Genomic DNA, 20,983 nt, shown 5'->3' with positions numbered 1-20,983 from the left:
ACAAGGGTGAACTCTCTCCTACACCCACACTTGGCTGACAGAAGAATCACAAAGTTATCTGCTGTTCCATGGATATAACCTGCCCATGGAAAGGATGAGTGCTGGTGAACTCAAACACTATAGGACATCAAAATTTATTTGATACCATCACAATTCTCTTTCAGGTTACCTAAGGCCATGAAGGGAATTAATTGCCCATAGCTGTTTGCACACATCTGTCCTGTTCCTATCCTGCTAATTCAGCTGTAAACCCTGTCTTATTTATTTATTTATTTATTTATTTATTTTGAGATGGAGTTTCGCTGTTGTCACCCAGGCTAACATGGTGAAACCCTGCCTCTACTAAAAATACAAAAAAAAAAATTAGCCGGGCTGGAGTGCAGTGTCGCGATATCGGCTCACTGCAACCTCTGCCTCTTGGGTTCAAGCGATTATCCTGCCTCAGCCTCCCACGTAGCTGGGATTACAGGCGCCCGCCACCATGCCCAGCTAATTTTTTGTATTTTTGGTAGAGATGGGGTTCACCATGTTGGCCAGGCTGATCTCAAACTCCTGACTTTAAGTGATCCGCCTGCCTCAGGCTCTTAACGCGCTGCGATTACAGACGTGAGCCACTGCGACCAGCCTTCAACCTTGTTTTTTGCCCGGCAGGTAACTAGGATTCTTCACCCTGGAATCTCTTGAAAAGCATGTAATTATTCATAACCAGTCTTCACCACTACTTCTAACAGTTCTCTCTCTCCTACAAAAAGGAAAAAAAAAAAAAGTCTATACTATAAAGCAGGGATCCCCAATCCCCAACTCCCAGGCTGCAGACCGAGGTTATTAGGAACTGGGCCGCACAGCAGGAGGTGAGCAAACCTGGGCAGCGTGGCAAGTCCTCGTCTATACAATAAAATTTTTTTTTAATTAGCCACGCTTGGTGGCACACACCTGGAGTCCCACCCATTCACGAAGTTGAGGTGGGAGGAATCCTTGAGCTTAGGAGATCAAGGCTGCAGTGTGCTATGGATCATGTCACCGCACTCCAGACTAGGCAACAGAGTAAGACCACATCTCCTAAAAAATAAAAAAATTTTTAAAAATTCCTAACAGTTCCTAAAGAAGTTAAACAGTTACGATAAAGACCAAGCAATCCTACTCCTAGGTATGCACCCAAGAGAACTGAAAACACGTTCACCTAAAACTGTGTACATAGGGCCGGGCGTAGTGGCTCACACCTGTAATCCCAGCACTTTGGGAGGCCAAGGTGGGTGGATCACCAGAAGGTCAGGAGTTTGAGACCAGCCTAGCCAACATGGTGAAACCTCATCTCTACTAAAAATATAAAAAATTAGCTGGATGTGGTGGCAGGTACCTATAATCCCAGCTACTCGGGAGGCTGAGGCAGGAGAATTGCTTGAACCCAGGAGGCAGAGGTTGCAATGGGCCGAGATTATGCCACTGCACTCCAGCCTGGACAACAAAAGCGAAACTTCTCAAAAAAAAAAAGAAAAAAAGAAAATGTATACATAGGCCAGGCCCAGTGGTTCACACCTGTAATCCCAATACTTTGGGAGGCCATGGTGGGAGGACCACTTGAGCTCAGGAGTTCGAGACCAGCCTGGGCAGCATAGCAAGACCTTGTCTCTATTTAAAAAAATAAGAAGAAGAAGAAAGAAATGCAGCCAGGCACGGTGGCTCACACCTGTAAACCCAGCACTTTGGGAGGCCAAGGCAGGTGGATCATGAGATCAGGAGTTCGAGACCAGCCTGGCCAACATGGTGAAACCCTATCTCGACTAAAAATACGAAAATTAGGCCGCTGTGGTGGGGGCACCTGTAATCCCAGCTACTTGGGAGGCTGAGGCAAGAGAACTGCTTGAACCCGAGAGGCAGAGGTTGCAGTGAGCTGAGACTGCGCCACTGCACTCCAGCCTGGGTGACAGAGCAAGACTCCATCTCGGAAAAAAAAAAAAAAAAAAAAAAAAAAAAAAAAAAAAGAAAAGAAAAGAAAGAAATGCATACATAGGCCAGGCACGGTGGCTCACGCCTGTAATCCCAGCACTTTGAGAGGCTGTGGCAGGAGAGTAGTGTGAGGCCAGGAGTTCAAGACCAGCCTGGGCAACATAGAGAGACCCTGTCTCTACAAAAAATTTTAAAAATTAGCCAGGTGAGCTGGGCACGGTGGCTCACACCTGTAATCTCAGCACTTTGGGAGGCCGAGGTGGGCAGATCACGGGGTCAGGAGATCAAGACCACCCTGGCTAACACGGTGATACCCCATCTCTACTAAAAATACAAAAACAAAATTAGCCGGGCATGGTGACGGGCGCCTGTAGTCCCAGCTACTTGGGAGGCTGAGGCAGGAGAATGGCATGAACCCGGAAGGCGGAGCTTGCAGTGAGCCGAGATCGCACCACTGCATTCCAGCCTGGGCGACAGAGCCAGACCCGTCTCAAAACAGACAAACAAACAAACAAACAAACAAAAAAATTAGCCAGGTATGATAGAGCACACCTGTGGTCCCAGCTACTCAGAAGGCTGAAGTGGGAGGATCACTTGAGCCCGGGAGATCAAGGCTGCAGTATGCCATGATCATGCCAGTGCACTCCTAGTACAATGCCCAGGAGATGAGTGAGACCCTGTTTCAAAAATAAAATAAGGGGCCAGGCACAGTGGCTCATGCCTGTAATCCTAGCACTTTGGGAGGCCCAGGCGCGTGGATCACCAGGTCAGGAGATCGAGACCATCCTGACTAACATGGTGAAACCCCGTCTCTACTAAAAATATTTTTTAAAAATTAGCTGGGCAAAGTGGCAGGCACCTGTAGTCCCAACAACCCAGGAGGCTGAGGCAGGAGAATGGCATGAACCCAGGAGGCGGAGCTTGAAGTGAGCCGAGATCACACCACTGCACTCCAACCTGGGTGACAGAGCAAGACTCCATCTCAAAAAAATTAAAATTAAAATTAAAATTAAATAAGAGCCAGGCACTGTAGCTCATGCCTATAATCCCAGCATTTTGGGAGGCCGAGGCAGGCAATCACCTGAGGTCAGGGTTTCAAGACTAGCCTGGCAGGGTGGGAGTCAGGAGTTTGAGACCAGCTTGGCCAAATGGTAAAACCCTCTCTCTACTAAAAATACAAAACTTAGCAGGGCGTGGTGGTACGGACCTGTAATCCCACTACTCGGGAGGCTGAGGCAGAGGAATTGCTTGAACCCAGGAAGCAGAGGTTGCAGTGAGTTGAGATCGCACTACTGCACTCCAGCCTGTGCTACAAGAGCAAAAGTCAGTCTCAAAAAAAAAAAAAAGGCCAGCTTGGCCAACATGGTAAAACCCCGTCTCTACTAAAAATACAAAAATTAGCCAGGCGTGGCGGCATGTGTCTGTAATTTTGGCTCACTGCAACCTCTACTCCCTGGTTCAAGCTATTCTCCTGCCTCAGCCTCCTGAGTAGCTGGGATTACAGATGCCCACCACCACGCCTGGCTAATTTTTGTATTTTTAGTAGAGACAGGTTTCACCATGTTGGCCAGGCTGGTCTCGAACTCCTGACCTCAGGTGATCCACCCACCTCGGCCTCCCAAAGTGCTGGGATTACAGGTATGAGCCACAGCACCCGGCCTTAACTTGCTTTCCTAAGTAAATTCAAGCGATTATCCTGCCTCAGCCTCCCGAGTAGCTGGGATCACAGGTACGTGCCACCATGCCCGGCTAATTTTTGAATGTATGAGGCTGAGGCTTCACTGAGCTGAGATCATACCACTGCACTCTGGCCTGGGCAACACAGCAAGACCCTGTCCCAAACAAACAAACAAAAAAAAAAGAAAATTAAAAAAGAGGATCTATTTCCTGTGTATTAACAAAAAGTGCTAATAGGCCAGGTGTGGTGGTTCATGCCCGTAATCTCAATACCTTGGGAAGCCAAGGAGGGAGGACTTCTTAAGCCCAGGAGTTTGAGACCAGCCTGGGTAACATAGCAAGACCTCATCTCTACTAAAAAATACATTTAAAAATTAGCCAGGTATGGTGGCGCATGCCTGTGGTCCCACCTCCTTGGGAGGCTGAGGCGGGAGGATTGCTTGATCCCAGGATTTCGAGGCTACAGTGAGCTATGATCAGCCTGGGCAACAGAGCATGACCCTATAGCACCAAAAAATTTAAAAAGTGCTAATAAGTTGCCAACGGAACATCCTCATCCATGTCAAATTCTACTCCTAAACCTAGCTAAACACAGCTCTCTCGCCAACCATGTTCAGCTGCAGGAATCCCCATCTATCCTCTCTTGAAAGGATGAAAGTAAAGGCAAATTAAGTCATAGATTTAATGTCAACAACACAATAACCTTAGTCTGTGGTAAAGACTCAGGCATATTTCTGTCTTTATACACTCACACTCCCTCTGCCCTGAGTCTCCAGCTCTGCATCCACCAAAGCAAGATTAACTTCCCACTAGTTACTCTGTCCCAAGGCTTCACAGGAAAGGGGATAAGGAGGGAAACCACCTTCCCCCTTTGGCCAGTCAGAAGGAAGGAAGGTATCAAAATATAGGCTAATCTACCTCAGCTTTCTTAGGGATACAAGTTCAATAAAACAATTTTTCTTCTAATACAGTCATGATGACCACAACCAGTCACAGAGATTAAGAATCTTTGTTTTGGCCGGGCGAAATGGCCCACGCCTGTAATCCCAGCACTTTGGGAGGCCGAGGCGGGCGGATCACAAGGTCAGGAGATCGAGACCATCTTAGCTAACATGGTGAAACCCCGTCTCTACTAAAAATACAAAAAATTAGCCGGGCGTGGTGGCAGGCGCCTGTAATCCCAGCTACTCAGGAGGCTGAGGCAGGAGAATGGTGTGAACCCGGGAGGTGGAGCTTGCAGTAAGCCAAGATCGCGCCACTGCACTCCAGCCTGGGTGACACAGCAAGACTCTGTCTCAAAAAATAAATAAATAAATAAATAAATAAATAAATAAATAAAAGAATCTTTGTTTCTTAGGCCGGGTGTGGTGGCTCATGCTTGTAATTCCAGCACTTTGGGAGGCCGAGGCAGGCGGATCACTTGAGGTCTGGAGTTTGAGATCAGCCTGGCCAACATGTCAAAACCCTGTTTTTACAAACAATACAAAAATTAGCTGGGCGTGGTTGCGCGCACCTGTAATCTCAGCTAGTCCAGAGGCTGGGGCACGAGAATCACTTGAACCTGGGAGGCAGAGGTTGCAGTTAGCCGCCACTGTACTCCGGCCTGGGAAACAGAGCAAGACCCTGTCTTCAAAAAAAAAAAACAAAAAACAAAAAACATCAACATCTTTGCTACTTGATATTCTAAGCCACAATGTTTAACTCTTGCTTATTTTCAAGAACAGAAAAACCGTGACAGTACTCAACACACAGTACAACTACTATGGAAAACAGTTTGGAGGTTCTGGAAAAAACTAAAAATTGAGCTACCATATGATCCAGCAATCTCACTGCTGGGTATATACCCAAAATAAGGGAAATCAGTATATTGAAGAAATATCTGCATTCCTGTTTGTTGCAGCACTGTTTACAATAGCTAAGATTTGGAAGTAACCTAAGTGTCTATCAACAGATGAACAGATAAAACATGGTACTTATACACAATGGAGTACTATTCAGCCATAAAAAAGAATGAGATCCTGTCATTTGAAACAACATGGATAGAACCGGAGATCATTATGTTAAGTGAAATAACCCAGGAACAGAAAGACAAACATCACATGTTCTCACTTAGTTGTGGGAACTAAAAATCAAAACAATTGAACTCGTAATCACAGACAGTAGAAGGATGGACTACCAGAGGCTAGGAAGGGTAGTGGGGGACTTGGGGGAGGTAGGGATGGTTATTCAGTACAAAAATAATAACAATAAGACCCACTATTTGATAGCACAATAGGGTAACTATAGTCAATAACTTAATTGTATACTTTTTTTTTTTTCTCCTGAGACAGGGTCTGACTCTTTCGCCCAGGCTGGAGCGCAGTAGTGCAATCTCGGCTCCCTGCAACCTCTGCCTCCTGCGCTCAAGAGATTCTCCCACCTCGGCCTCCCAAGTAGCTGCGACTACAGTCAAGCATCAAATCAATTCCTTTTTTTTTTTGAAACAGAGTTTCACTCTGTTGCCCAGGCTGGAGTGCAATGGCATGATCTCAGCTCACTGCAACCTCTGCCTCCCAGGTTCAAGCAATTCTCCTGTCTAGCCTCCCAAGCAGCTGGGATTACAGGCACCAGCCACCATGCCTGGCCAATTTTTGCATTTTTAGTGGAGACGGGGTTTCATCATGTTGGCCAAGCTGTTCTTGAACTCCTGACCTCAGGTGATCCACCTGCCTCAGCCTCCCAAAGTCCTAGGATTATAGGCATGACCCACCACGCCCGGCTTCAAATCAATTCTTAATGAAGACCAGATGACCTAAAATAATAATTCTCATTATTCACATCTCTGCATGAACCATTTCAACATTTGGCACTCAACTGCAAATGCCACAAATTCACAAATTATTTCACAAGTGATTTATAAAATTATTTCACAAGTGATTAATAACATACCTATTAAGTCATTTTGAGACAGTTATATCATCTCTAGGCTTTATTACAAGCCCAAAATATAAATACTGATTTAATACTTCAGACAGTTTTTCATTATAGTTCTTCAACTTTCCTCATGAATCCAGGATATCAAGTCCTGGTTTTTCTTTTTTTAGTAAAAGTATATTTGTTTTATTTTACTGACATCCTTATTACTTAATCACTCATGCCAAAAGCAACTTTCTTAAAAATGTCTGTTACCTAAAGAATGTATCTATCAAAACAAAGTCATGCCATCCATTTAAACATTAACACACTTGCCACATAAGTATCTGGCCCAGTTTTCATCCAAATACAAAATACAAAATTCCTTAATAAAGAAAGCACTATACTAATGAGAAATATCCCACATCCTTATATGTCTAAAGAACCGCTCAACTGGCTGGGCACAGTGGCTCGCGCCTGTAATCCCAGCACTTTGGGAGGCAGAGGTGGGCGGATCACGAGGTCAGGAGATCAAGACCATCCTGGCTAACATGGTGAAACCCCGTTTCTACTAAAAATACAAAAATTAGCCAGGTGTAGTGGCATGAGCCTATAGTCCCAGCTACTGGAGAGGCTGAGGGAGGAGAATTGCTTCAACCTGGGAGGCGGAGGTTGCAGTAAGTCAAGATCACGCCACTGCACTCCAGCCTGGGAAACAGAGCGAGACTCCATCTCAAAAAAAAAAAAAAAAAAAGAATTGCTCAACTGTTCTCTACATCCGGATTATTCTCGAAAACAAAGGCTCAGAAAAATTACCTTCCAAGCACTCCTGAAACTTCACGTTCTGTCTTGTAAGCAACAACTACATAAACCGTATTTCACAAAATGAATACATTCATTGCCTCCATTTCCTCACTAAACATCTCCTTAACCTTCTTTATTCTGGTTTCCATCACCCTATCACTCTAACAGTAGGAAAAATGCTACTCCCTAGGTCACGACTGGTCTCCTAATTGTCAAATATTTCTTCTGTTCTCATTCTTTCATCTGTCTCTGTCATTCAAAACATTTCATACAGCTAGGCGCGGTGGCTCACACCTGTAATCCCAGCACTTTGGGAGGCCAAGGCGGGCAGATCACCTGAGGTCAGGAGTTCAAGACCAGTCTGGCCAACATGGTGAAACCCCATCTCTACAAAAATACAAAATTACAAAAATTAGCCGGGCGTGACAGCGGATGCCTGTAATCCCAGCTACTTGGGAGGCTGAGGTGGGAAAACAGCTTGAACCTGGGAGGTAGAGGTTGCAGTGAGCCGAGATCGCGCCACTGCACTCCAGTCTGGGTGAGAGAGCAAGACTCCATCTAAAAAAAAAAAAAAAAAAAATATATATATATATATATATATAGAGAGAGAGAGAGAGAGAGAGAGAGAGAGATTAGCCAGGTGTAGTGGCACGTGCCTGTAATCCCAACTACTCAGAGGAGGCCGAGGCACGAGAATCACTTGAACCTGGGAGGCAGAAGTTGCAGTGAGTCGAGATCCTGCCTCTGTACTCCAGCCTGGGATATAAAGCGAGACTCCATCTCAAAAATAAAGAAACAAATACTGTCAACAAAAACTGTCAACTTCTCTTCACAAACCATCAACTCCTCAATAAAACGCAAAGTGTTTATTCCTTCCAATCCCTACACTTTGGTCAAACCAGCCTTGGTATTCTCCTAAATTGTCCCTGCCTTTTTGCCTTCAGGTTCCACAGGCATGTTTACTCAAGGACATACTGCACATGCCCATTTTCTCTTTTTTTTAAGGGGGGGAAATTGCTTGAGCCCAGGTAGGTTAAGGCTGTAGTGAGCCTGATCACATCACTGCACTCCTGAGTGACAGAGTAAGACCCTGTCTCAAACAAAACAGAACAAAGCAAAATAACAGCAAATTCTAATAAAACTAAACTCTGAATACAACATTTAAAGTGTTTTAACAATTTAATTGTAACTTCAGGAATTTGATACTTCTTTTTTCTTTTTTTTGAGACGGAGTTTCACTCTTGTTGCCCAGGCTGAAGTACAATGGCGTGATCTCGGCTCACTACAACCTCCGCCTCCCAGGTTCAAACGATTCTCCTGCCTCAGCCTCCCAAGTAGCTGGGATTACAGGCACCCGCCACCATGCCCGGCTATTTTTTTATATTTTTAGTAGAAATGGGGTTTCTCCATGTTGGTCAGGATGATCTCAAACTCCCGACCTCAGGTGATCCGTCCGCCTCCGCCTCCCAAAGTGCTGGGATTACAGGCATGAGCCACCGTGCCCAGCCTTGATACTTGATTCTATAGGAAGAATCTAAGAAAACTAAGGCTCAGCCTCCCCAGCTCAAGGAATCCTTGCCAAATACTCAAGCTCAATTCAATAATGCTTTTCTTTGTCACAGCCAGCAGTACCCTGGAATCCTATACACACATTTAAACTGTGTCTGTCTGCTCACCAACATGTAAGCAACTGAAGACCAGGAACCTACATTATTCATCTGTATTCTAGCATCTAACATTGTTGACAACTGGCAGCAATAAATATTCGTTCAAGTGAACACCTATAGAGTAGCATATACCATTTGCGCAGGGAGAACCATCATTCAGGCCTAATCTGTAGTAACATAAACTGAGCATTTACAGAAATAACAGAGAATATACTACCTTAAGTTTTTCTCCTTTTTTTTTTTTTTTTTTTGAGACAAGGTCTCATTCTGTCTGCCCGGGCTGGAGCGCAGTGGTGCGATCTCACCTCACTGACCTCTGCCTCCCCTCCAGGGTTCCAGCAATTCTCCCACCTCAGCCTCCCAAGTAGGTGGGACTATAGGCATGTGCCACCACATCCAGCTAATTTTTTTTTTTTTTTGAGACAGAGTCTCGCTATATCACCCCCGCTGGAGTGCAGTGGCACAATCTCGGCTCACTGCAACCTCCGCCTTCTGGGATCAAGCGATTCTCCTGCCTCAGCCTCCCAATTAGCTGAGATTACAGACGCGTGCCACCATGCCTGGCTAATTTTTTGTATTTAATAGAGACGGGGTTTCACCGTGTTAGCCAGGATGGTCTCAATCTCCTGACCTCGTGATCCGCCTGCCTCGGCTTCCCAAAGTGCTGGGATTACAGGCGTGAGCCACCACGCCCAGCCCACACCCAGCTAATTTTTGTATTTTTTGGTAGAGGTAGGGTTTCACCATGTTGGCCAGGCTGGTCTCAAACTCCTGACCTCAAGTGATCCACTTGCCTTGGTCTCCCAAAGAGCTGGGATTACAGGAGAGAGCCACTGCACCCAGCACATATACTACCTTAAGTTTTTACTAATGTAATTGTTGCCTCATTCCCACAAATCAAAGGAAACTTTCATCAGTGTTTCAAAACTTAGGGTTGGCATAGCAAAGAATATATATTTTTAGACTTTCCAAAACCCCCAAAAAGTTACATTTTATCCTACAATAAATTAGCAATTTACTTAGCATTGATGAAAATTACCTGAACTAAGTAACAGCAGTAGTTATTTCTTATCAGATGACCTGACTGGCAATTATATCTGATAAGTAATTGAGAAAATAATCATCTGAGAAAAGGATTATCATTAAGTAGTGTACTTCAGTCACAATATGTAAATACACAAACCCCGACTGGATGGGAAAGAGGCTATAAAAATACTTCAGTGACAATATGTAAATACAGAAACCCCGACTGGATGGGAAAGAGGCTATAAAAATACATTTTGTGGGCCTAGAGCAGCAGCTCACGCCTGTAATCCCAACACTTTGGGAGGCTGAGGTGAGCACTTGAACCCAGAAGTTGAAGACCAGCCTGTGCAATATGATGAAACCCTGTCTCTACAAAAAAAAAAAAAAAAAAATTAGCTAGGCATGGTGGCACAAATCTGTAGTCCCAGGTACCCAAGAGGCTAAGGTGGATCATCTGAGTATGGAGAGTTCAAGGCTGCAGTGAGCTAAGATTGCACCACTGCACTCCAGCCTGGGTGACAGAGAGAGACCTTATCTCAAAAAAAAAAAAAAAAAAAAAAAAAAGTCTGGGTGTGGTGGCTCATGCCTGTAATCCCAGCACTTTGGGAGGCTGAGGTGGGCAGATCATGAGGTCAGAAGTTCAAGACCAGCCTGGTCAACATAGTGAAACTCTGTCTCTATTAAAAATACAAGCCGCACACGGTGGCTCACGCCTGTAATCCCAGCACTTTGGGAGGCTGGGGCGGGCGATCACCTGAGGTCGGGAGTTCAAGACCAGCCTGATGAAAACGGAGAAACCCCGCCTCTACTAAAAGTACAAAATTAGCCGGGCATGGTGGCACATGCCTGTAATCCCAGCTACTTGGGAGGCTGAGGCAGGAGAATCGCTTGAACCCAGGAGGCGGAGGTTGCGTTGAGCCAAGATCACACCATTGCACACTAGCCTGGGCGACAAGAGCTAGACTCCGTCTCACAAAAAAAAAAAAAAAAAAAAATTAGCCAGGTGTGGTGGCACGCGCCTGTAGTCCCAGCTACTCAGGAGGCTGAGGCAGAAGAATCCCTTGAACTCGGGAGGCAGAGGCTGCAGTGAGCCGAGACCACGCCATTGCACTCCAGCCTGGGTGACACACAGACCAGCCAACTAGAAGACTAAATATAATGGTAGAAATATATCCAAAATATCTGTAATTACAACAGATATGAATGGTCTCCATGCTCTAGTTAAAGAGGTTAGCTGATGGCTCACTCCTGCAATCCCAGCACTTTGTGAGGCTGAGGTGGGAAGATCACTTGAGCCGAGGAGTTCACAATCAGCCCAGCCAACATAGGGATACATTCTAATTAAAAAGAAGTTAGCAAGTTGCTAACTTAACAAAGCAAAATCCAGCTATGTGGCGTTCATAAAAGATATATCTAAAACATCCCACTACAATTGACTAAAACTAAAAAGGCAACATAAAATGTTGACAAGGATGTAGAACTCTTAAACCACTCAGTCTTTGAGAATGAATTCCCAATTCTTAGGGCATCTACTGTGTGTAGAAGCTGAACTTTTTCCAGACACTTAGAATGAAATTCATTATGTACCATCCTTGATAGATTTGAGAAAACAGTCACTCAACTTTCTGTGTTCTGTGGTTCAGCTGACAAGCCTGAGAACAACTGTGTAACATGTGGAAAACGCTTTAGCATTACTTAGTAAAGTTACACATACCCTACACACAAACCAAAAATTCCACTCTCAGTTATGTAGTCTTGAGAAAATGGACTTTGTTTGCTGTGGGCAGGGTGGCAAATGTCCACATGAGGACAAGTACAATTGGTAATCTCAAAAAACTGGAAATGAGACAAATATCCATCAACAATGAAACAGACAAATAACATATGGCACATCCTTACAATGCAACATCATACTACTATGAGAAATCAATGGGCCGGGCGCGATGGCTAACACCTGTAATCCCGGCACTTTGGGAGGCTGAGGTGGGCGGATCGCTGGAGGTCAGGAGTTCAAGACCAGCCTGCCCAACATAGTGAAACCACATCTCTACTAAAAATACAAAAAAAAAAAAAAATTAGCCAGGCATGGTGGTGCCTGCCTATAATCCCAGCTACTTGGGAGGCTGGGGCAGGAGAATTGCTTGAACCCAGGAGGCAGAGGTTGCAGTGAGCCAAGATCGCACCATTGCACTCTAGCCTGGGCAACAAGAACAAACTCTGTCTCAAAAAAAAAACAAAACAAAACAAAAAAAAAAAAACAGTCCGTGACCAGCCTGGCCAACATGGTGAAACCCCGTCTCCACTAAGAATACAAATATTAGCTGAGCATGGTGGCAGGTGTCTGTAATCCCAGCTACTCTGGAGGCCGAGGCAGGAGAATTGCTTGAACCCAGGAGGCAGAGGCTGCAGTGAGCTGAGAAGCCGAGATCGTGCCACTGGCATTCCAGCCTGGGCAAAACAGCAAGACTCCGTCTTACGAAACAAAAAAAAGAAAAAAGAAATCTACGTGGGGGCTGGGTGCGGTGACTCATGCCTGTAATACCAGAACTTTGGGAGGCCGAAGCAGGCAGATCACCTGAGGTCAAGAGTTCCAGACCAGCACGGCTAACACAAGGAAATCCCGTCTCTACCAAAAAGTACAAAAATTAGCCAGGCATGGTGGCGGACACCTGTAGTCTCAGCTATTCGGGAGGCTGAGGAAGGAGAATCACTTGAACCCGGGAGGTGAATGTTGCAGTGAGCCAAGATCGAGCCACTGCACTCCAGCCTGAACAACAGAGTGAGACCCTATCTCAAAAAAAAGAAATCAACATGGATAAATCTCAAGCATGTAAGAGTGAAAGAATCAAGCATCAGAAGAATCATACAACTCTTACATTGAGAATAAGACTGAAAATGGGCACTATTAAACCATATGTTGCTTATGGATATACACATAAGGTAAAATTATTGTAAAAAAGGAACAGTAGGCTGGGAGTGGTGGCTCATGCCTGTAATCCCAGCACTTTGGGAGCTCAGGTGGGCGGATCATGAGGTCAGGAGTTTGAGACCAGCCTGGCCAACACAGTGAAACCCCGTCTCTACCAAAAATACAAAAAAAATTAGCCAGGCGTGGTGGCGGGCACCTATCATCTGAGCTACTCGGGAGGCGGAGGCTGGAGATTCGCTTGAACCTGAGAGGTGGAGGTTGCAGTGAGCGGAGATCGGGCTACTACACTTCAGCCCAGGTGACAGTGCAAGACTCCGTCTCAAAAAAAAAAAAAAAAAAAAAAGGAATAGTAGAACCTGTAGAGTGACTCATACCTATAATCCCAGGACTCTGGGAGGCCAAGCAGGAGGATCACTTGAGTCCAGGAGTTCAAGACCACCCTGGGCAACATAGCTAGACCTTGTCTCTATTTTAAAACAACACCACAAAGGAATAGTAAACCTAAAATGTAGGGTAATGGTTACCTCTAGGAAAGCGAAAAGAAATGCCTTGGGAGCTGGCATACACAGGGGACTTCCAGGTAGCAGTAATGTCCTATTTCTTGGTTGTTCATTTTACTTTTAATTTTACATATGGGGCCAGGCGTTAAGCTCACACCTGTAATCTCAGCACTTTAGTAGGCCAAGGCAGAAGGATCACTTTAGCCTAAGAAACCAGCCTGGGCAACATAGCAAGACTCCCTCTCTACAAAAAGAAAAATTAGCTGAGCATGGTGATGCATCCCTGTGGTCCAAGCTACTCAGGAGGCTGAGGTGGGAGAATGGCTTAATCCTGGGAGATAAAGGCTGAAGTGAGCCATGATCATGCCATGACACTCCAGCCTGGGCGACAAAGCAAGATCCTGTCTCCAAAAAAAACAACTCTACATATGTTTTTACCCCCAACCACCTTCTACGTTATACATTGACAGCTCTACATGTTTTTATGCCTCATATACCGTTTACGGTATGTACGCTATTTTTTGGGTTTTTCTTCTGAGGCAGGGTCTGTCACCCAGGCTGAAGTGCAGTGGCACAATCACAGCCCACTGCAGTCTCAACTACCCAGGCTTAAGCAATCCTCCAACCTCAGCCTCCTGAGTAGCTAGAATTACAAGCACACCGCGCCCACCTAATTTTTGTATTTTTAGTAAAGACAGGGTTTTGCCACGTTGTCTAAGCTGGTCTCCAACTCCTGGGCTCAAGAGATTCACCTCCCTCGGCCTCCCAAAGTGCTGGGATTATAGGCATGAGCCACCACACCCAGACTATGCTGTATTTTTCAATAAAAATCAGCAAGTATGCAAAGTATGATCCTATTTATTTATTTATTGAGATAGGGTCTCACTCTGTCACCCAGGCTGGAGTACAATGACACAATCATAGCTCACTGCGGCCTCAACCTCCTGGACTCAAGCGATCCTCCCACCTCAGCCTCACAAGTAGATGGGACTCTGGGTACATGCAATCATGCCCAGCTAATTTTTAAATTTTTTTATAGAGACAGGGTCTCACTATATTGCCCACGCTGGTCTCGAACTCCTACTCAAGAAATCCTTCCACCTCAGCCTCCCAAAGCGTTGGAATGACACGCAGGAGCCATGAAGCCAGGCTCCAACTTTTTTTTTTTTTTAAACATATACTCTATGTTTTAGGGGGGGGGAAAAAAGGCCAGGCACAGTGGTCCACACCTGTAATCCCAGCACTTTGGGAGGCCAAAGCAGGTGGATCACCTGAGGTCAGGAGTTCAAAACCAGCGTGGCCAAAATGACAAAATCCTGTCTCTACAAAAAATACAAAAATTATCAGAGCACAGTGGCAGGCTAATCGCTTGAACCCAGGAGGCGGAGGTTGCAGTGAACTGAGATCACACCACTGCACTCTGGCCTGGGTGACAGAATGAAACTCCATCTCAAAAAAAAAAAAAAATTAGCCGGGCGCGGTGGCTCACGCCTGTAATCCCAGCACTTTGGGAGGCCGAGGCGGGAGGATCACACACGAGGTCAGGAGATCGAGACCATCCTGGCTAACACGGTGAAACCCCGTCTCTACTAAAAATACAAAACATTAGGCAGGCTTGACAGCACACGCCTATAGTCCCAGCTACTCCGGAGGCAGGAGAATGGCGTGAACCTGGGAGGCGGAGCTTGCAGTGAGCCGAGATAGCACCACTGCACTCCAGCCTGGGCAACACAGCAAGACTCCGTCTCGAAAAAAAAAAATTAGCCGGGCGTGGTGATGTATGCCTGTAGTCCCAGCTGCTTGGGAAGTTGAGGCACAATAATCACTTAAGCCAGGGAGGCAGAGGTTACAGTGAGCCAAGGCACCACAGCACTCCAGCCTGGGTGACAGAGCAAGACTGTCTCAAGAAAATAAAAATAAAAGAAGAAGCCAGGTGTAGTGGCTCATGTCTGTAATCCCAGCACTTTGGGAGGCCAAGGCAGGCAGATCACCTGAGGTCATGAGTTCGAGACCAATGTGGCCAACATGATGCAACCTCTTCTCTACTAAAAATACAAAAATTAGCCAGGTGTGATGGCTGATTTTTGTAATCCCAGCACTTTGGGAGGCCAAGGCAGGCGGATCACCTGAGGTCAGGAGTTCCAAGACCAATATGGCCAACATGGTGAAATCCCATCTCTTCTAAAAATACAAAAATTAGCCAAGTGTGTTGGCAGGCGCCTGTAACCCCAGCTACTCAGGAGGCTGAGGCAGGAGAATCGCTTGAACCCGTATGCAGAGGTTGCAGTGGGCGAGGATCGCACCACTGCACTCCAACCTGGGTGACAGAGCGAGACTCCATATCTAAATAAATAAATAAATGAAGAGTATTACCTAGTCTTAAATAAAACACCTACTCTACTCCTTAATGTGAGCCCTATTTCATACTTCAAATCCAAATAGTTAATTGGATTCCAATTCAATTATGCTATGTCCAGCATGAAAATGAGTTATCAAAAAATGGAAACTTACCAAACATTGTTTACAAACGGGTAAAAAAAGGCCGGGCGCCGTGGCTCACCCCTGTAATCCCAGCACTTTGGGAGGCCGAGGCGCACGGATCACGAGGTTAGGAGATCGAGACCATCCTGGCTAACACTGTGAAACCCCGTCTCTAATAAAAATACAAAAAATTAGCCGGGCGTGGCGGGCCGCCAGTAGTCCCAGCTACTCGGGAGGCTGAGACAGGAGAATGGCGTGAACCCGGGAGGCGGAGCTTGCAGTGAGCCAAGATCACGCCACTGCACTCCAGCCTGGGCGACAGAACGAGACTCCGTCTCAAAAAAAAAAAAAAAAGTAAAGGCTTCACTTCAGACCACTCCAAACCTTCAAGAAAGGTTTGTCCTTTCTACACATATTTTATACTTAAGAGGGTAGATACAGGGACCAGTTCCCATCACAATACAAGTACATATTGAAATAAACCTATTAGTCTCCATGTTCTCACACCATTTCTCCCCATACAATAAAAGTCACTCAGGCTAATACTAAGAGAGACACTCTTGGTGATCACTACATAGACTGCACTAGTAACCAGGAAAGGGAGGCAGAGGTGTTACTGTTGTTCCAATATAGTTCTAAACGCAACTCCAGGTGACTACTGCTGATCCAGCCCACATTCAAAGGGAGGACAGAGGAAACCAGAGCAGCAGGAAACAGGCAGGAGAGGCAATTACCACAGCCGTTTCCCATGGCCTCATTCTCTCCCATGCCACCACTCTCGGGCATATTTCAATTACAACAAAAACCTTCCTTCTCTGAAAAGTTTCATAATTATCGAGGGTGAGGCAACAGGGAAGCAAATGGGGGAAATCAGCGCTGTGGGAAAATCTCTCGTCACATGTATCAACTAGCCATAAGTAGGAAAATCAGGAGTACGCTGGCAGCAAGCAAAAGGGCAGTTTGGGAAACTAATCACTTCTGCCTAATGATAAGAGAAGCCTTCAAAGCAATGGAAGGACAACCCTAGTGAAGGGGCTCCACAGGTGAGTGTACTGAAAGAAACTATCATCTCCAGGGAGTGGAATACATTCCCTTTCCTGAGGTAAAAGGGGAACACACCAATGTAGGATACGAGAGAGCTTAGGTATCATGTTCAACTTCCTCCCACCTTTCACAAACTGGCACTAAAAAGGATACACAATTCACAGTGAAAAGTGAGGAATGCAATAACTAGTCGCATACCCCTTGGTGAAAAAAGTGCTGTCACAACGGAAGAGGAATAAAGAACTGGGTTCACCCAAGAAATTATATGCCCTTCAAATAAAAGATAATCTTTGGATACCTTATGGAGACCTGAAAAAACCCTCAACTAGCTGGGCACCGTAGTGCACACCTGTAATCCCAGCTACTCAGGAGGCTGAGGTGGAAGAATCGCTTAAGCCCAGGAGCTGGAGGCCAGCCTGGGCAACATATGGAGACCATATCTCTAAAATTAATAGTAATTTTTTAAAATCTCTCAACTGTTAGGATACACTGGTGCTGTAGAAAGATAATAAGCCTAAATACTGGCAAACCATATACCTTCCCTGAATGTGAGGTAAAAACAATATGCAATAGAAGTGGTAGTAAATGACTGGATTACATCAAACAGGAAATAACAGTAATAATGATGGGATCAACCCCTAAAGCGAGCAAGGATTAGAGACCAGCGTGGTGACAGTTGAGATGCGTGGGCAACTAATTAGACTAAAAACTCAGGGGAAAATGTGGAAAAGCCGAGTGGGAAAGTGATTCAGAGGCAAACAGAACTGAGCTGTAATGTACCAATAAAAGAATAACATTTTGAGTATGTATTATTAACAGAGAGAGCTTTGCGGTTTACAAAGCGCTCAAAAACCTACATTAAAGAATGAACTGTGATATAACCAGACTACAGGAACAGGGGGTGAGGAGGAAAACTGAGTCCCAATTGACACCAATGCCCTACACAACTGAAAAGAAGTAGAATTGAACTGTGACTCCGGGTAAGCCAGGAAAGGTTAGAGAGCGCATACGTTGGGGCTATAAGAGGGCCAGTCCCAAGACTAGCTACCGGCGTGAAAGCGGAAAGGTGATGAGATGGGACCGACAGCGTGGCGGAGAAGCTCCAGTCTACCGGCAGGCACCGAGGTGGGAGAGAAAACCACACCCTCCAGGGCAGAAACCCGAAGGGGGGAGGGGAGGCGCCCCTGGGGCTGGGTGGGGCCCGGCCGACCCAGACGCGGGGAAAGCAGGAAGAAGCACAGGGCAACCTGAGGGGAAGAGGAAGGAGAGAGCCCGGCCCTGTACATAGACGGACCGTGGACCTGGCGAGTGAAGCTCGGCCCGGTCCTCACGGGTGGGCGCTGGGGCAGTCTGCAGGCGGTGGGGGTTCAGACCAGCTGAACCCAGAACTCTATAGAAAGCACACGCTGCAGCGCTCAGGGCCCTGGAACAGGGAAGGAGAGGGAGAGAATGGCAATTACCGCCGCTGCTCTCGGAGGACTCAAGACCCGCTGCCGCCGCCGCCGCTCGTTACCTGCCAATGTGCCTCTTACAAAGCGGCGGCGGCGGCACAGGCTGCCCAACCCGTCACGTGACCTCGCGTCACGGGCGAAGGAGGAGCCTCAACACGTCGCTCGTATGCGGCTTCAGAGCCAGCCCAGGCGGCGCGCGGCCTCTTCTAGCCACCACCTCCACCCCAACCCCGCGAGGCCAACCGCGTGGAGGTGGGGAACCACAGAAAGGAACAAATAAGGGAGACCTGATAATATGTATTGTACTCGGAGTCATCAGGAGAGTATTACCCACCGCATCCAGGGTGCCCACAACTGCAGCTCGTCGTCGCGCCGTGATGACCTCACAAAGCACCGTAGCTTGCTCCCCTGTGGTCGCTCTGTGCGCATCACGTGATGTGGTCCAACCACTCAGGGCAAGCCTGGCCTCCCACATGTTGCACGAGGGGACCACGACTCCCAACATGCTGCACGGCCAAGGCGACCCCTACCGCAGCCCTTCTCCCGCGGGCTTCTAGACGAACCCCCTAGTGCCGAGGGAAGGCCGGGACGGAAAGCGGACTAAGCTGGCTTGAAGGACTAATACCATTGGATGCCGCCCGCCAGGTGGCGGAGCGTGGTGCCTGCTGGGAGGTGTAGTCCTGGCGGGGGGTGGGGTTCCGCTCCCACGTTCCTGGGCTCGGTCTGCGCCCTGCCCCCTGCGCGGGAAACGCCAACGGCTAGCAGCGAGAGCCTCCGCAAGGCGGAAGGTGCGCCCACTTTTAGTCTTGTTCAGTGCGGTTTTACTTTTGCCCTCCAAGCCCCTTCTGGGTGAAAAGACTAGAATCTATTGAACGCCTACTCCAAGTCAGCCGTGTATTTCTGTTATATCATATAATCAACCCCTTGAGTCCAGGATTTCCCCTATTTAAGGATAAGAAAAAAGCTTAGAGTTGTCTGTTGACCGAAGAGACAGACCCAGGTTTTCTGTCTTAGAAAATTAATGACCTCCTCTCAATAGGATCTGACCTGTTGTCAACTCCAAGAATTACGAATAAATAAGATGATGGTTTATAATTGTAGCATGGTGTTTTAAAGTATTTTCCATTTACTGGCCTGTTTGGATGTGAGGGCGATCTGGCTGAGATATCTGTCACCCCACTGATCGCCAGGGCTGATTCGGCTGATCTGGCTGCCTAGGCGGGTGGCCCCTTCCTCCCGCACCTCTCCATGTGCGTCCCTCCCGAAGCTGCACATTCGGTCGAAAAGGAGGAGCATCCCCCATAGAGGAGGACAAGTCAAGGATATAGGAGTAGCTGCACGCCCGTTAACAAGCTCTCAAGGTCCTCCAAACGAGCTCTCAAGGTCCGCTTACTGGCCTGTTTTATCCCAAGCTAGTTACATACAAGGACTTTGCAGTCCCGTCATGCCTTACCTCAATTGGAGCTTTCCTCTGTAATAACACCACTTCACCGGCTTGTGAAAATTAAATGAGATTATGTAAAATGCCTGCTTGACACATAATAAACCCTCAATAAGTATCAGTAATCATTTTCACACTCTACCCATTGGGCCCAACAGATCTAAGTAAGGTAGAAAGGAGAAATTAGCTTATACTGAACTTTGTACAGGGCACTATGCTAATTACTAGTTTGCTAGTTATTAAGTAAAACAATTGACATCTTAAACAGTCCTGTCTAGTTCAAATAAAGCCTTTGTTATTCATCTGAATTAAAGAATGCTGCCGGGCGTGGTGGCTCACACCTGTAATCTCAGCAATTTGGGAGCCCGAGGAGGGCGGATCACAAGATCAGGAGTTTGAGACCAGCTTGACCAACATGGTGAAACCTCCGTCTCTGTTAAAAATACAAAAAAATGTCCGGGCGCGGTGGCTCACGCCTGTAATCCCAACACTTTGGGAGGCCGAGGCGGGCCGATCACGAGGTCAGGAGATCGAGACCATCCTGGCTAAAACGGTGAAACCCCGTCTCTACTACAAAATACAAAAAATTAGCTGGGCGAGATGGTGGGCGCCTGTAGTCCCAGCTACTCGGGAGGCTGAGGCAGGAGAATGGCGTGAACCCAGGAGGCGGAGTTTGCAGTGAGCCGAGATCGTGCCACTGCACTCCAGCCTGGGCGACGAAGCAAGACTCCGTCTCAAAAAAAAAAAAAAAAAATTGGCTGGGCGTGGTGGCACATGCCTGTAATCCCAGCTACTCAGGAGGCTGAGGTAGGAGAATCACTTGAACCCAGGAGGTGGAGGTTACAGTGAGCCAAGATAGCACCACTGCACTCCGGAGTTTGTCTCAAACAAAAACAAAACAAAAGAATGCTTAGACTGTGCCTTTAACAAACAGAACTGGGCCGGGCGTGATGGCTCACGCATGTAATCCCAGCACTTTGGGAGGCCGAGGTGGGTGGATCACCTGAGGTCAGGAGTTTGTGACCAGCCTGGCCAACACGGTGAAACCCCATCTTTACTAAAAAAATACAAAAAATTAGCCGGGCGTGGTGGCAGGCGCCTGTAATCCCAGCTACTTGGGAGGC

At 46.8% G+C, this 20,983-nt stretch overlaps 1 protein-coding gene across 6 annotated transcripts in view; it reads right to left on the bottom strand.

Moving 5' to 3' along the window:
• Positions 1-18,797, bottom strand: part of UBAP2 (ubiquitin associated protein 2) — a 128,313-nt gene extending 109,516 nt beyond the window's left edge. For 4 of the 6 annotated variants that reach the window (XM_030817570.1, XM_030817572.1, XM_003263414.2 and 1 more), the window contains exon 1: positions 18,428-18,490. The gene's annotated coding sequence lies outside the window, so the exon portion shown is untranslated. Of the gene's footprint in view, positions 1-18,427; positions 18,505-18,752 lie in introns of those variants that run through there. The other 2 variants (XM_030817571.1, XM_030817569.1) reach the window with 2 other exon arrangements.
• Between the last annotated feature and the right edge of the window lie 2,186 nt (positions 18,798-20,983).

This window comes from Nomascus leucogenys, chromosome 8 (assembly GCF_006542625.1).
Source record: "Nomascus leucogenys isolate Asia chromosome 8, Asia_NLE_v1, whole genome shotgun sequence".
Lineage (NCBI taxonomy): Eukaryota > Metazoa > Chordata > Mammalia > Primates > Hylobatidae > Nomascus > Nomascus leucogenys.
The sequence above is the reverse complement of the archived record's forward strand: the minus strand, read 5'-3'. Positions and strand labels throughout refer to the sequence as shown.